Genomic DNA, 13711 nt, shown 5'->3' with positions numbered 1-13711 from the left:
TTAAAAGGTAATAAGCTGCTTGATAACCAGTATATACTGGAGGAAGGAATGTCCTATATAACTGGACGCGTTTCGAACACGTGTAGTGCTCTTAGTCCTCAGTTTCACAATGAGCAGTCTTGCAAAAGTTAAAATACTCCCCAAACATGTGAAACTGAGGACTAAGAGCACTACATGTGTTCGAAACGCGTCCAGATATCTAGGACATTCCTTCCTCCAGTATATACTGGTTATCAAGCAGCTTATTACCTTTTAATTTATTTCAATAAAGATTTTGGATTTTATCTCCGGAGCTGGATACCTTCTTTTTTCACAAGTACCTGACGTCAAGCAGAGACGCTTCCTTGCTCGGATAGAACTACTCATGTGCGGTGTGGACATCACTATAAGGGTGAGCTGAATCAACTTTTTTCTAGTCATGTTACGTTTGCAGTGCCCCTGATGTGCCTAAACAGTAGAAACCCCCACAAGTGACCCCATTTTGTAAACTACACCCCCCAAGGAACTCATCTAGATGTGTGGTGAGCACTTTGAATCCCCAAGTGCTTCACAGAAGTTTATAACGCAGAGCTGTAAAAATAAAAAAAAAAATTTCCACAAAAATAATTTTTTTTTAGCCCACAATTTTTTACTTTCAAAAGGGGAACAGGAGAAATTAGACCCCCAAAGTTGTTGTGCAATTTTTCTTGAGTACGCTGATACCCCATATGTGGGGGTAATCCACTGTTTTGGCACACGTAGGGGCTTGGAATGGAGGGAGCACTGTCTGACTTTTTGAATGCAAAATTGGCTAGAATAAATTGTGGCGCCATGTCACGTTTGGAGACCCCCTGATGTGCCTAAATAGTGGAAACCCCTCAATTCTAACTCAACCATAACCCCAACACACCCCTAACCACAACCCTAACCCCAACACACCCCTAACCCTAATCCCAAATCTAACTCTAACCACAAGCCTAATCCCAACCCCAACTCACCCCTAACCCTAATTCCAACCCTAACCCTAATTCCAACCCTAACCCTAATTCCAACCCTAACCTTAATTCCAACCCTAATTCCAACCCTAACCTTAATTCTAACCCTAACCCTAATGGAAAAATAAAAATATTTTCTTTATTTTATTATTTCTCCCTACCTATGGGGGTGATAAAGGGGGGTTTGTTTACTTTTTTTTTATTTTGATCACTGTGATAGAGTTTATCACAGTGATCAAAATGTACCTGCAATGAATGAATGAATGAATCTGCAGCCGGCGGGCGCACTGCGCATGCGCCCACCATTTTGCAAGATGGCGGCTCCCATGAAGGATCTGGGAGGGACACCAGGATGGACACAGGAACATAGGAGGTACCGGGGGGGTGAGGGGGGATTGGAAGGCGGGGGAGTGGAGGGAAGGGGGGAAGAGATGATGATAGCACCAGCAGATTGCCCCGTCAGTCGGTGGCAGGGGCCGATCGCCCCCATCAGTCGTGGGGGGGTCAGATTGAGGTCTCAAGCCATGGCCAATGCTATTGCAGCATCGGCCATGGCTGGATTGTATTATTTCACCAAATTTCATTGGTGAAATATTACAATCGCTATGATTGGCTGTTAAAAGTGAAACAGCTAATCAGAGCGATTGTAGCCATGGGGGGGCTAAGCCACCCCCCGGGGTGAAGTACAAAGCCCCCTGTACCTGCGGGTCCGGTGACCTTTCAGTGACCCCGGTCACCCGACCCGCAGGAGGGCAATCAATTCATGACGCCACATAGGCATCATAGGTCGGATTGGCACCGACTTTCATGACGCCTACGTGGCGTCAAAAGTCGGGAAGGGGTTAAACAATTATTTGATTTTGCAGGAGAAGAGCTTTTCCTCTTGTAAAATTGAATCATTGTTCAATAACCAACTAGACCACAGCAGAAATAAGCCAAAGTGGGTCCCAACCAGCTGCACTACAGTCGCCATGTGAATCCTATGTCTGGCATTACCCTAAGATATTGCTAACTGGGAATATGACAAGACAAAGTAGTGCATCTGTGCTTCCATAGAGCAACAGTTATCTGATTAGACAAGAAGCAGATGGAGTTAACTCCTCTAGGGATTCTTTGTTATGTAGCTGTGCGTTCATGGATTTACAGTAATAGTCTTCTAGTTGTCATACTTTTTTTTACAGTCTATTAATGTGAATCTCACTTATTTTAGTAATTTCCTCACAAGACTTATACTTTTGTATATCTGTGCTGTGTAGCTAGTATTGATGTATGGTATTTTTACATTTTTTGCTGTTGTGAGATTCTTCAATTCAGGAAGAAATGTGTAACAGCCGTCTGGGTTTAAATCCCACCAAGGACAACACCTGCAATGACTTTGCTTTTTTAAAAGTCATGGGGAACCTTGTGATAACCTGATAGCTCACCCATAGGCTAAGGATCTCCTCTGCATAGAAGGTCTAGAAGTATTGCAAGATGTCAATGAAGAGGAAAGGAAGGTATATCCAGTGAGGAATGTTTAAAAATTATTTTTTATTGCAAATACATTAAAATCCAAACATACAGTAGAGTAGTCGCAGACGGGTTTCAGACTAAGTGTCTTTAGGTATTCCCACTATAAACTAAGTTAGACCAATGATATACTTCATGTCTTGGGGGCATTAAACTCTAATTACTCACCCCCCATCTTTTTTACATTTTGATCCTTGTTGGTTTTCCCATAGTCACGATCTCCACAATGTGAAACCACTGCAATCAGCACACATAAGGACATGAGTATGCAGAACTTGATACATATTCATACCCTGCGCTACCCTTGTTTTGAACAAGTATATACACCATGAATGACTACTAATAAGCTTCCTCTTGTGATCGCTGCCACAAGCAGGTCTATGGACTTTTTCATGAGCTATAATTTTAAATGTGATGGCATTACCATTGTGGTGGCCAATAAAATGTTTTGAAGCAGCATAACGTAATTCTTCATTTATTATTGGTGTCAGCAGGGCCGGTTTTAGGCAAAGTGGGGCCCTAGGCAAAGTTTAAAATGGGGCCCCAAATGCTAACAAATTGCACATCACACAGAAGCATTTCGGTTGTATTTACATGCGCTGAGTTCAGGACGCTAAATGAGTGTGATCAACAATATTGAAGTCGTTCAACACTTGTTCAACACTTCCACCATCTGAGAAAGAATGATGGGGCCAGAACAATCACTAATGGCTCACTAACAGATCACCATACAGTATTATATTATCAGCAGCACATCTACAGTTTACACCCCATAGTCCTCCATATAATATAATCTGCCCCATAGTCCTCCATATAGTATAATACACTCCTCAGTCCTCCATATAGTATAATACACTCCTCATAGCCCTCCATATATTAAAATACACTGCTGAGTCCTCCATATAGTATAATACACTCCTCATAGTTCTCCATATAGTATAATGCACTGCCATAGTCATCCATGTAGTACAATTCACGTCCCATAGTATAATGCACCCCATAGTTCTTCACATAATGTATTCCCCATAGTCCTCGATACAGTATAATGCAGCCCACATATAGTATAATGCAGCCCCCATAGAATATAATGTAACCCCCTCATAAAGTATAATGAAGCCCCCATACAATATAATCTAGCCCCCCCACAGAATAATGCAGCCCCCCATAGCATACAATGTAGCCCCCTCAGAGTATGATGCAATCACCCCCCCATAAAATATAATACAGCCCCCTCATAGAATATAATGTAGCCCCAAATAGAATATAATACAGCCCACCTCCCCAGAGAATGTAATGCAGCCCCCATATTATATAACACAGCCTCCTTCATAAAATATAATGTAAAATGTACCCCCCATGGTATATAACACAGCCGCATAGTATATAGCCTAGCCCCACCATGGTATACAGCCCCACCCCACATGGTATATAGCCCAGCACCATGGTATACAGTCCAGCACCACATGGTATACAGTCCAGCACCACATGGTATACATTCCAGCACCACATGGTATACAGTCCAGCACCACATGGTATACAGCCCAGCCACACATGGTATACAGCCCAGCACCATAGTATACAGCACCCAGCCACACATGGTATATATAGCCCAGCCGCACATGGCATATATAGCCCAGCCCCACATGGCATATACAGCCCAGCCCCACATGGCATATACAGCCCAGCCCCACATGGCATATACAGCCCAGCCCCACATGGTATATACAGCCCAGCCCCACATGGTATATACAGCCCAGCCCCACATGGTATATACAGCCCAGCCCCACATGGTATATACAGCCCAGCCCCACATGGTATATACAGCCCAGCCCCACATGGTATATATAGCCCAGCCCCACATGGTATATACAGTCCAGCCCCCCATGGTATATACAGCCCAGCCCCACAAGGTATATATAGCCCAGCCACACATAGCATACCTCCCCCGAGAGTGGCCCCACAGTCCAGCACACACATCGATATATTAAAAAAAATAAAAAACACTCTACTCACCGTCTCCTCATGCCTGCGCTGCTCCCGTCTCCTGTTCTGCCTTGCACACAGTGACGTCATCGCGCACCCGCTGTGTCAGAAGCAGAGCGGGGAATGATGGGACAGGGAGCATCAGCTGACGCTCTCTCCTCCATCATTGCAGCGGCGGGGGAGTCGGCGGCGCTGGGGGCTGGTGGCGGCGGGGGAGTCGGCACCGGGGGCAGGAGGGCCCCCCTGTCTCACAGGAGCCCCATAGCGGCGGCATGATGTGCTGCTAGCTGGGGGCACCTGGGGGAGCGGGGGCCCTAGGCTGCTGCCTGGTCTGCCTGCCCCTAACGCCGGCCCTGCATGTCAGAAATGTGCCTTCTCATTTGAAATTTGATCAAATAGACTACAAACGCAGTACTGCAGTCAATGTATGATTTACTCTAATAATCTTCATTTGTGATCAAAGAGATGACTGTATCTGTTTTGTTCACAAAATTATAACACATGCATCTAGGATAGACACATTTATATAACCCCACATTCCTGAGTCAAGTGGATTCAGGGGATTATTTTTGGAAAATAATGTAGGGGAAAGCATATTGCCCAACGAGGGAGCCTTTTCAGCTATATACCGGTAGTTGATGAGTGTTTTTTTATATATATCATTAAGTTTTTTGTTGTGAAAGAACATTGGGATGTTCCTTTGTATAATATTTTTTTTTATTTTAGTGAATTCAATGCTCCTCTTGGTAGAGAACTAAATTCTTTCAGTACTTTGTTATTATATTTTTATCACTACCTTTGTTGTCTTCTAACATGTTCTTCTTATCCATATTACCCACTTTTGCACCTGCCTGATCAAACATCTATTTTGGATCATTTCTACAGCGCAATTTATGGAACGCATTTTTAGATTCCTGTTCCAATAGTGGAGTATTCCTTTTAACTCTTTGTATTTTTGATACATGGGGAAATCTGTATACCTCGTGTGAAATGTCCTGATAATGTAATGTTGAGAAAATTGATTCTGTGTGCTTGCATATTTGAAGCAAACTTCAAGTACGTAATATTGTTGTTGGTATACCGAACAAATTCAATGGCTTTTTCAATACCACCATCCCATATCACAAGGAGTCTGTATTTCTCCCCGTGTTTGCGTGGGTTTCCTCCGGGTTCTCCGGTTTCCTCCTGCACTCCAAAGACATACTGTTAAGGAATGTAGATTGAGCCCCATCGGGGACAGTGATGATATTGTCTGTAAAGCGCTGGGGAATTAATGGCGCTATATAACTGAGCAACATAAATAAGATATTGTTGTAATTCAATGTTTTCTAGTGGAGGATGGCTGATGTACCATTATTGCTTCCTGAATTAAAGCCATATGGTAAACGACCAGAGTCACTCAGAAAAATTACAGTACAGCCCCAACATATAATACTGTCATTTATCAGGCACATGCTGATCTACTCTCCTCCATTCTTATGTATAGTAAAATTGAATAACTTTTAGAAATTTTTATGCTTTATTTTATGACTGAGCAACTTCCTCTGTCCGATACTTCTTGCTTAGCATTGGGCAGTAGTAATACATAACAATGCATTTGTACACTTGACTTAGATGATTCTAGAGCGTCACAATGGCAAAGGATTATTAATTATAGCTGATTAGTGTACTACTCTCTGCCCTGCTGAGGACAGCGCAAAGTACTGTAGTGAGCATGCGCCAGCGCCCTTTGGCCTGTCCCATCGTATGCACAGAACAGTACTTTGCTCTGCCCTCGGCAGGGCAGAGAAAAATGCACCTGCGCAGGAGTGTGATAGGCAACAACTAAACAATCCCCAGCTCCCCACTCCAAATGTGAAAAATGGATACTGACAAATTTTCATCTAGTATTTTACCCTTCTCTATGGGTATTTACTCAACCGTATCGCAGTTCTATGCTGGACTGTCTGCACCTCGAATGCACCTCAACCCTTGCCCCCTCTGATGTATGGTTACTTAAAGTACTCCCAAGAAAATTTTTATCTTGTTATTATATTGCATGCATTATGTTATATGTCACTGTGTACTTACAATTGCTCACTTGGCCTTTCTACCTATTTAATTCTACTCCTTTACATTAAGTTATTATGCATTGCTTATATTTCGCTATCATATTCCGCAGCGCTTTCCATACATTATCATCACTGTCCCCATTGGGGATCACAATCTAGATTCCCTATTAGTATGTCTTTGGAGTGTGAGAGGAAACCGGAGAACCCAGAGAAAACCCATGCAAAGACAGGGGGAACATACAAACTCCTTGCAGATGTGGACCTTGGTAGTATTTGAAACCAGGACCCCAGTGCTGCAAAACAACAGTTCTAACCACTGAGCCACGTCTGACATCACGTAACATGACATGATTAGATGGATTGAGCTAGTCTGTATTTAAACTCTATGTAAAAACAGGAGGTCTCTTTCCCTGCATGAATCATCCCCCCTCTTCAACTGCTGACCCAGCTGCTCATCTCTTCCCCTGCCCGGGATTTTGCAGTGATGATTCATGCAGGGAAATATACTTCTTGTTTCTACATAGAGCAACGAAAAGAGAAGACTTACTGCAATTGGGTAGAAAGTCAAAATGAGCAATTGTAAGTACACAGTGCTATCTCTTATGATGATTGCAATGTATTTAAAGAATAAAAACTTTGATGGGAGTGCTTCTTTAAGAAGGTGATGTATGTTTATTTGCTGGAGTTATAATATCCTTTATATACTTTCAATTGTAAAGCATATATAGGGTATTGGCGTCCATACAGTATAATGCACCCTATAGTCCTCTGCATAGTATAGTGCACCCCATACTCTATACTGTATAATGCACCCCATAGTCCTTTGTTTAGTATAATGCACCCCATAGTCCATACAGCACAATGCACCTCATAGTCCTCTACACAGTATAATGCACTCTATAGTTAATACAACATAATACAATACATGGTCCATACAGCATAATGCACCCCATAGTTTATACAATATCATGCACCCACAGTCCTCTGTATAGTATAATGCACCCCATAGGCTATACAGCATAATGCACTCAATAGTCCATACAGCATGATGTACCAGATAGTTCATACAAAATATTGCACCCAATAATCCACAGTGTAATGCAGCCTATAGTCCATACAGTTTAATGCATCCTATAGTTCTAAAAGCAATGTGAGAATTCCTTTTTTGTTTTTACAATTTTTCCTTGCTTTGAATTTTTTATTGTTTTCTTGTACACTATGTTGTGAAATGAATGGTGTCATTCAAAAGTACAACATCTCCCCCCAAAAATGAAGCCCTCATATAGCTATGCGGACAGAAAAATAAAAAAGTTGTGAGTTTGGGAAAAGTGGAAGAAGAAACAAAGAGGCAAAAATGAAAATTGATCTTGTTGTTAAGGGGCTTAAATAATGACTTTACAGGGAGCAAGAAAGCAGATGACAATGACTCTCTTCCATTGGACGATCTAGTGAACATGTTACACATCACACTTCTCTCATCACATGACTTTAGTATCATCATTATTACATGGGGTTTTCACTGCTGCCATTTCCCAAACATCAGTTAATAAATGGAATAACATGACAACTTCCCCAAATAACACTAATTGGAATAAAGAGGGAAACTACAAAGATAGAGATAAAAGTCATACACTGCATCTCCTTATAACATTACTAGAATGCGCTGTCCCTTTAAATTTAGCGCTGCATGCATCATGTGTCTCAGTCATCAACCAATCACATCGCAGGATTTGAATTCAAAGAAAGAAACAAACCGTCAGTTGGTGCCAGTCTGCGATTGCTCTATTAGAGAAGAGACCGGCTTCTTATTGATTCCTAGAAGCGACACTTTATTGCATTGATACCCGGATCGTTACCTGCTGATTGGGAGAGACAGCCGCCACCGGCCGCTCTACAGAGGTGAGAATCATTGTGTGAGGAGTAAACTGCCGACTTATCTCATCCCGGATACTGACAGTTGGGATCTATACTGGAAGCAACACATAGAAAAAAGGAAATGATTTCACCATGAAAGCCCAAATATAGATAACGGGGTGATAACGGATAAATGGATAAAATATGGGGATTCTGAGTAAATATTTACAATGTGGATAATGATGTGTAAAGATTAATCTGAAAAATACGGGGCCACATATTTCTCCTAGAAATTCCCAGATCTAATATTTAGAAGTTCATGGCCATTATTAGGCTGTATATAATAGTTATATAATACATATAGTGGAGATATGGAGAATATGTTACTGGCTCATCAGTTACTATACAGGCAGGTAGCGGATATATGCCGAGGTTTATCTGGCGGGTCACAGTGCAGTCAGGATAATGTAGATATGTGCAGTCTTTTCTTACCATAGGACATAAAATCAATCTGGTTAGACACAGATGACCGATTATATATATATATATATATATAATTTTTTTTTTTTTTTTTTTTTTTTTTTAAGCACCACTCCAGCGGTTCTCTTTCTCTTTAGTGCACCGCAGGAGTGGTGCCTTATATGTGATTCTCCTGGCCCCTGCCTCATCCTCATCTGTCACTACTTTAATTCTTTTCATTGTTGCTCCTATCAGTCTCTGGTGAAAAGTGACCTACCATCAGCTCCAGTGTTTCATGGAGCGGCGCAGGGGTCACTTTTCAATACATCTGTATGAGAGCCTAGTTCTGGCGCTCATAGACTTGCACTGAGATCTTGTGACGAAACTTCTCACTTGCAGCCAGTCAGAAGTTATGGGTACAAGATGGCACCACAGGAGCGGAGCACCGTCAGTATAAGAACGTGGTCTGGCCGCTTAAATTTAAAGCGCCACTCGAGCAGTACAAACAAAACAAAATGCTGGAGTGGTGCTTTAACCCCTTAACGACCGCCGATACGCCTTTTAACAGTGGTAGTTAAGGGTACTTAAACCACAGCACAGTGAATTCACAGCGCTGTGGAGTAAGTAAATAGTGCCCCCCAGTGTCTGATTTTCTCCGGGGTCTCGGCTGCAGGGGGTAGCCGAGACCCCAGAGAACATGAATCGGGTCGGTTTTTACCGACCCCGGTTTTGCGATCGCCGTTATTAACCCTATAACGGCAATCGCAAAAAAAAAACAAACTGCGATTTTGCATTTAAATTCTCTTTCCTCTGATGTGATCGCACATCAGAGGAGAGAGAAAGAGGGTCCCCAATCCCCCCCGGTACCTCTCCGTGCTTCAGGATACCCTCCCGGTGGTCCTGCGTACTGCCGGCGTCCTCCGGTGGGTGCCGCCATCTTGGATCTGGAGAAAATGGCGGGCGCATGCGCAGTGTGCCCACCGGGAATCTGCAGACTCCGGCTGGCAGATTCCATTCATTCATTTTGATCACTATGATAAACTATCATAGTGATCAAAATAAAAATAATAGTAAATAACCCCCCCCCCTGTTTATCACCCCCTTAGTTAGGCAAACATAATAAAATAAAGAAAATATTTTTTTTTTCATTTTTCCGTTAGGGCTAGGGTTAGGGCTAGGGCTAGGGTTAGGGTTATGGCTAGGGTTAGGGTTAAGGCTAGGGTTAGGGCTAGGGTTAGGGTTAGGGCTAGGGTTAGGGCTAGGGTTAGAATTAGGGTTAGGGCGAAATAGGATTTGGGTTAGAATTATGATTAGGGATTAGGGTTGGGGTTAGGGTTAGGGTTGAGGTTAGGGTTAGGGGTGTGTTGGGGTTAGGGTTGGAGCAATAATTGAGGGGTTTCCACTATTTACCAACTTTGGGGGTCTAAAAATTGGGGGCTAAAAAATCACTTTTGTGGAAATAAAAAATACTTTTTATTTTCGCGCCCGGGCATTATATCTGTGAAACACTTGGGGATTCAAAGTGCTCACCACACATCTAGATAAGCTCCTTGGAGGGGTCTAGTTTTCAAAATGGGGTCACTTGTGGGGGGTTTCCACTGTTTAGGTACATCAGGGGCTCTGCAAACATACATGACGCCCGCAGACCATTCCATCAAAGTCTGCATTCCAAAATGGCACTCCTTCCCTTCCGAGCTCTCCCATGCGCCCAAACAGTGGTTCCCCCCGCACATATGGGGTATCAGCGTACTCAGGATAAATTGCACAACAACTTTTGTGGTCCAATTTCTCCTGTTACCCTTAGGAAAATAAAAAATAGAGGGCTAAAAAATCATTTATGAGGAAAAAAAATGATTTTTTAATTTTCACGGCTCTACGTTTATAAACTTCTGTGAAGCACTTTGGGGTTCAAAGTGCTCACCACATATCTAGATAAGCTTCTTCGAGGGTCTAGTTTCCAAGATGGGATCACTTTTGGGGGGTTTATACTGTTTAGTCACATCAGGGGCTCTGCAAACGCAACGTGACGCTGCAGACCATTCCATCAAAGTCTGCATTACAAAATGGCACTCCTTCAATTCCAAGCTCTCCCATGCACCCAAATAGTGGTTCCCCTCCACATATCAGCGTTCTCAGGACAAATTGCACAAAAACTTTTGTGGTCCAATTTCTCCTGTTAGCCTTGTGAAAATAAAAAATAGTGGGCTAAAAAATCATTTTTGAGGAAAAAAAATTATTTTTAATTTTTACGGCTGTACGTTATAAACTTCTGTGAAGCACTTGAAGATTCAAAGTGCTCACCACACATCTAGATAAGTTCTTTAAGGGGTCTATTTTCCAAAATGGGGTCACTTGTTGAGGTTTCCACTGTTTAGGAACATCAGGGGCTCTCCAAACGCAACATGGCATCAAATCTCAATTCCAGCCAATTCTGTGTTGAAAAAGTCAAACGGGCTCCTTCCCTTGTGAGCTCTGCCGTGCGCTGAAAAAGTGGTTTACCTACCCCCATATATGGGGTATCAGCGTATTCAGGAGAAATTGCACAACAAATTTTGTGGTTCATTTTCTCTTTTAACACTTGTGAAAATAAAAAAAATTGGTTCTGAAGTAAATTTTTTTGCAAAAAAAAGTTAAATGTTAATTTTTTCCTTCCACATTGCTTTAGTTCCTGTGAAGCAAGTAAAGGGTTAATAAACTTCTTGAATGTGGTTTTGAGCACCTTGAGGGGTCTAGTTTTTAGAACGGTGTCATTTTTGGGTATTTTCTGTCATGTACACCCCTTAAAATGACTTTAAATATGATGTGGTCCCTAAAAAAAAAATGGTTTTGTAAATGTTGTTGTAAAAATGAGAAATCGCTGATCAACTTTCAACCCTTATAACTTCCAAATGAAAAAAAATTTTGCTTACAAAATTGTGCTGATGTAAAGGAGACATGTGGGAAATGTTATTTAGTAAGAAATTTGTGTGACACATCTCTGATTTAAGGGCATAAATTTTAAAGTTTTAAAATTGCAAAATGTTCAGAATTTTTGCTATATTTCCGTTTTTTTCATAAATAAACACAAGACTTATCGAATAAATTTTACCACTAACATGAAGTACAATATGTCATGAAAAAACATTCTCAGAATCAGCAGGATCCGTTAATGTGTTCCAGAGTTATAACCTCATAAAGTGACAGTGGTCAGGATTGTAAAAATTGGCCCGGTCATTAAGCTGCAAACTGGCTCTGTCACTAAGGGGTTAAGTAGAAAATAGGGTTTTCTTTGTTTACTGGCTACAGCGCCACTTCTGTCAGTGGGTCATGTTAGGTATTACAACTAAATACCAATCAAGTCAATAAAGCTGCAATACTGCAACACATGTAATGCAGGCCGTGGTAGTTACGTTTTGGGTTACACATTAGGTGGATAGCATTACTCTACTAGAGATCCTATAGAAAGCGCCATCCTCTGCATACTCAGGTTTTCCTTTTTCTGTATGGTAGTTTCTATTAAGATGAGTAAGATTGGCCATGAGGAAGCGGAAGAGAGAACTGATCGCCCAGTATGAAGAGGAGTGGTAAGTAGATGAGGTTCCATCACTGCGGTCATCACAATCCATACACTTACACCGGAAAGTCCATAGTGACCATTACACACCACCACTACACATATTTATCCCATGTACAGCTCCAAACTAATGTCAGATCCCCATGATGAGAACACCCATCAGGATGTAAGTGACTTATGTGTAGCCACAGTATGGCCATGAGCGTGAGGCCTAATACTATAATATCTACCTCTTCTATTACAGCTCACGGTCTGCCGCCCAGGAAGAGGCCAAGAGGAGGAAGACAGATGACATCCCCCAGCCGTAAGAGCGGGCATCTTTCACCGCACTCCTTGGTAAGACTCCTTGCACCTTCCAAGGTTTCTAGATACAACGTGTTAGATTATATGACATGTATTTTATATTAATCTATTTTATGTGTATTATGGTGGAGAAATATGTAGGGAAGTGCTCTCCCTCAGCCTCTTATAATTACACCTAGTATGATACAGCAGACAGGAGCGGTCACTATGTGGTGAGCAGTGTCGGGGCTTTGGTGTCACCTCAATACTGATGGCATGTGGATCGCCCTCGCACCCAGGGTGGCGGGGTACTCGGTACCGGGTCCGTGGGTTTCAATGGGAGATGTCACGGCAGCTGTGACCCGGTCCGTGGCCCTAGGCGTCCATTGTAAAAGGGAGGATGTTTGAACGTGTGGATGATGATTAAAGTTTATGAGTGAATGATTTGTGACGCCACCTGTGGTGTTCGGCAATGAAGATGTTAAGCCGACGCTGCAGACAGATCCTCTGGGACAGATGGTGTGGTGCAGCAATGATGTTGTGGCCCTCCAACAGGTAGGGCAGTAATCCCAGGGCAGTGTAGGTGAGGAGATAGGGAGGAGACGTAGATGGTGCAGTGTCAGGCACAGCGATGTAGCAGAGCTGAGTGTGTTGGCACAGGAATAAGTGGAGGACACCAGGGCATGTAGTTCCAAAGCTTTACTCACAGTCTGTTGTGCGAACAGGTGCCCGCATCCGTGCCGTGTCCTCCAGGTCAGGAGCTCAGCCAACTTCCAGGCAAGATGAAGTACTCCGTTTCAACACTCCGCCAACATGTGCCTTTCCTGAACGTCTCCCTCCTTAGCGCTCGTAGTGAAGTACACACAGTACTGAGTTACACTGGAGTTCCTCCTTTCTGATGTTCTTAGAACTCTACTTGTACGGCAGACAGCTGTAGCCTGCTTCGGGGACTCCTTGCTACTAAGTCCCGGCTCACTCACGTTGCTGTTGTGCCCCCAAGTCTTGTGTGGGAATAAAGTGGTGACAACTTCTATTCCTCTGGTGTC

The sequence above is a fragment of the Dendrobates tinctorius genome, unplaced genomic scaffold, assembly GCF_039654945.1.
Source record: "Dendrobates tinctorius isolate UK_male_01 unplaced genomic scaffold, ASM3965494v1 ptg000159l, whole genome shotgun sequence".
Lineage (NCBI taxonomy): Eukaryota > Metazoa > Chordata > Amphibia > Anura > Dendrobatidae > Dendrobates > Dendrobates tinctorius.
The sequence above is the reverse complement of the archived record's forward strand: the minus strand, read 5'-3'. Positions refer to the sequence as shown.